At 44.0% G+C, this 4,414-nt stretch overlaps 1 pseudogene; it reads left to right on the top strand.

Moving 5' to 3' along the window:
• The first annotated feature begins 446 nt into the window (after positions 1-446).
• LOC146206067 (uncharacterized) lies at positions 447-1,740 on the top strand (annotated as a pseudogene).
• The last annotated feature ends 2,674 nt before the right edge of the window (positions 1,741-4,414 follow it).

Genomic DNA, 4,414 nt, shown 5'->3' with positions numbered 1-4,414 from the left:
AGAGGAATTTTCGCTCAGTGCAAGATATTGACAGGAGTTCTTTGGATAATATTTTGCCACCAGCTAGGGGTCTAATCTCGGATAATGACCAATTCCGTCAGAACTGTTTTACACGGTTTAGAGAAATGCTGTCCGCTGCTGAAATAACGGAGGAATGCACATCTGAAGAGGAAGAGCACTACCGGTATGAACATTTGCCTGACGCCGTGTCTCCCATGGATCTGCAGCACAGAAAATGCTCAGCAAAGAGAAAGCACAGTACAACAGATGAAAATGTTGCTTCCAAAAAGAACGCTCCTTTCAATACACTCACTGCCAATAAGAATGGTTGCGAAACGTTAAAAGATAAGTGCGTGAACTGCGCCAAATGGCTCAAAAACTTGAAACAAGCCTACGATTCTGCCTCGTCTTATCAGGAGCGTCTCTACCTCTTGACCCTGTTGCCAATGAATCTTGGACCTAGAAAGATCCAAGCATGCCATGGCTTTCCAAAATTGGCCAAGTACATGCTTTACAAGCCTCGAAGGTGGCGCGAGAAGCACGGGGTGTGGTGCGCTCCTGACCCGTACGAAATACACCGACTGAGCCCCGGTGAAGTACAGGCTGCTGAGGACTACTATACGAAAGATGAGTATGGCTGTTCTCGACAGAGCCCGAACAAAAAAGACGTTATATATGCCCTTGTAGACGGAAGTAAAGAACACATTCCCAAATGGTTTATGACACGTTCAGTCCGAGAAGCATATACCGCGTATTCAAAGAAGCTAACCCCGATAACACCATGGGGCTTTCGAAGTTTTATTCCCTTCGGCCGCGGTGGGTTTTGCTTTCGCCTCAGCAAAGAAGTCTGCTTGTGCGTTTACTGCGAGAATGCCTCTCTTTGCCATTATGCACTGCAAAGAATAACTGGGGATGCCTACACACTTGATGAATTGAAAGACTTATGTCTATGCAGCTCACCGTCGGAGAAATGCTGGTTGGGTGATTGCGAGTTGTGTCCGAAAAAAGACGGCTTAACTGTAACAACACTAGGAGTACGTGAAGAAATCGAAATCACGTACGCCGTATGGGAAAACGGCAACCTCTTGAAAAAGATAGCACAGACGAGTGCATTTGTGCAAGAGCTTTCTACGTTGATCAGCTATTCGATTCCACATGAATACATCAGGAAGACTCAAGCTCGACCTATACATAACGCAAAGCAATGTGAAAAGCCGGGGTATGTCGTGCTGCACTCCGACTTTGCAGAGAACTGGACTGCAGTAGTACCCAACGAGGTACAATCGTACCACTGGCACAAGAAGCAAGAATCTGTTTTTACCTGCGTTTGCTGTGGTCAGTGACGATAGGACGCATGACGCCGCCCATGCCTGCTTCGCACTAGGCAAAATTCATGACTGGCTGAACCGCGACCTTCTTCAAAATCATGTCACATACATTAGCGACGGAGCTGCAAGCCATTTCAAAAACAAATATCAACTGTACGAATTCAGGAAAAAGGACTAAGTCTCCATAAAGTGGTTATTCTCTGCCACAGGACATGGTAAAAACGCCTGCGACGGCGTTGGCGGATTAGTGAAATACCTGAAGTCTCTAAACAACCTTAAAGCAGACAGCACCACTGTGATAACATCTGCATCTAAAATAGTCTCTAACTTATCCGGAAGTCTGAATAACGTGCGACTGATATCCTTGCGCCTGCAGATGAACTTCAGCAATTTCGTGAGCACGAAAAAATGAGTGGAAAAACTTGCCACCTGTGACAGGAATATATGCTTTTAAAATGAAGATTTTAAGACACTTGCCCTTAAGCTGGTCACCGGGTGTGACTATTGAATGTTGAGTAACAATAGGACAGTGTCAAAATTTGCTCAATTGTTTTTCTTTGGTCCAGGCTTCTACGTGGAGCACGTAGTGGGCGGCTTCGAATTACTTGCTGTTTTAAATTGCGTTACGTATTGCGATGTCCCAGGCTTTTATTCGGAAAAGATTGCCTGAGACGTGCTTCTAATTTTTTTTTGTGTGTGAATTCCTACGACACTTGTCCAAGGCTGATACTCCCCCCCCCCCCCCCCTCCCTCTCATCGTGTTCAACTCAAAGATACATGTTGGCCTAGGATAAAATATTGCCATATACAGAGAAAAAATGTCTGCCATAGCATTTGAGGCAAAATTTAAAGCAGGCGACGGCGTAGTATCTGCCTAGCGACCGTCATTTGGGTTCTTTTGCCGACTCCTGAAAAGTGATAAATTTGAGCTAGCATACCTTGATTAGAAACAATATAATGCAACATGTTTTTCTATATTCTTGCCGGCATATTTCCTGAGCATTTCCTGTAAAACTTTGAGAAAAATCGGCGATGGTTTTTTTTTTATTTATTTAATTTTCAAAAAGAAGTCCAATAGTTAAAAATTCAATATTTGGCATTGTATTTGTTATGCTTGCCTTCGCTCGCTAGCATTGACAACCAGTACAATTGTTTATTACATACGTACCTAATAACTTCGTACATTTAAAAGCGCTGCGAGTTAAAGTCGAGCAGGAAAAAAATTCCAAAATATAGCCTAATTTTGTATTTTAGCTGTTTTTGAATTTTTTTACACAAAACTTACTCCGAACTGCGGAAACGACCATAAGTTACTCCTTACCGCCTGTAAATTCAACTCGTAAATATATATTTCTAGTGGCTTGCATAAATCCACTCAGATGTCGCTGCAAAATCAGACATAGCGTTATGCACAAAAATGCCGCCTGCGCCGTGACATGGTTCATATTTTTTTTCTCCGGATGTATTACCGTCAGGACAAAAATAATTTCACTGTTGATATATTCAATATCACGCGCAAAGCATACGTAAAAACGAAGGAAAACAAAAATACAAAATAATTGGGCAGTTTGATCTCTCGTGGAATCACCCTGCCATACAAACACATGTATCGATTCTAATCGGACACAGTAGCCTTCACTCTTTATATAGTCTCCATGCTCATGCTCCATCAGCATGCCACACTGTGGGGCTGCACGCATTCACCGCATCCATGAAGGATGGCGTCCCGAACGCTAATTTGGCGATAGAAAACGATGAGTGAACTTCTGCACAGGCGATGGTACGTGTATGACCCACTGCGACGCCATTAATTAGCACGTTAATGACTCCAGCTGGCGCACCTCGACGCAGTGTCTGATGATGGGAGTGTCTCGCGTTGTAATTTCTGTCGTCATTATATATATATATATATATATATATATATATATATATATATATATATATATATATATATATATATATATATATATATATATATATATATATATATATATATATATATATATATATATATATATAATGCAACTTTATGTGGCGTATCATGAACTCTGATGACCGGAGGCCCGGCGCGGAATGGGTGCTGACGAGGAGGCGAAGTGAGGGATGGGGAGGGCGAATGCACGCCAAGTGCTGCTCTCGGCACGAAGGAACAAGCACTAGGATAAAGGGTGAGAAGTTGGGAAGTGTGCAGCTACAACTGTGTCATCCGGCTAGTACGCGGGAGGTTCTGGGCTCGACTCTCGGTTCCAGGTGACAGACGCTTAGAAAGTGTCACTCTCTCGATCTGTGACTTAACCAGTGCAGTGCGGCATCTGGGCTAACGAGTTGAGGTTGGTGCTTGTGCGTATACTGTTTTAAAGTCTGGACGCGAGTAGTTGCTGCCGAGCAGAAAGGCGCTGTCCAGAGGGAACACCGAAGTGCAATGCCAATAGCAGGCGAATCCCGACAAGACTGTCTGTTATATAGTTGCGTCGTCAAAATGTCCTTTACTGAACACGCTATGATTTTGTACAGAGGCTTAGCAGCGCGGCACACAGGTTCTCGAGAGCAGCGCAAGGAAAAGTAAGGTGATGCGATGGTAACGTATAAAACGCTGCCAAAAGTACACCCATAGTCCAGCTCCGATATGAAGCAGCTAGCAGACTGCCAAGCCTCGGGAGAGCCCCCGCCGCTCACCTTTTCCTTCTTTTCTTGTTTTTTTTTCGGTATTCTAGGACTCATTACAGCGAACGGATCAGACTGAACGTTATTTTGCCGGTCTTGGCCTTCCCTTTTCACTCGTTAATTTTTGGGAACGCGCTCTTGACAAAAAGAAAGGAGAAAGAAACGAAAGAAAAAAGCCTGCCCTAGCTGCTTCTGCCGCGTCGACAGGACGAAGAAGCAAAGATAAAATAACGGTGAATGGAAAGAAGGCTGTTGCTCTGCTTCGTGCCTCCAATAAGCTGCTAAGTAGGGAATAAAAAACTGCGCGCATTAAAGCCGGAGTAAGACGCCGGTTGGCGGTTCGTTCTCCCTCCTCTCTCTCTCTCTCTCTCTCTCTGCTTCTTTTTTTTTTATGGTTCCTGCTTTTGCGTGTGAATGGGTGA

This window comes from Amblyomma maculatum, chromosome 1, assembly GCF_055883805.1.
Source record: "Amblyomma maculatum isolate TAMU_Amacu chromosome 1, ASM5588380v1, whole genome shotgun sequence".
Lineage (NCBI taxonomy): Eukaryota > Metazoa > Arthropoda > Arachnida > Ixodida > Ixodidae > Amblyomma > Amblyomma maculatum.
This window is presented reverse-complemented; position numbering and strand designations above follow the sequence as displayed.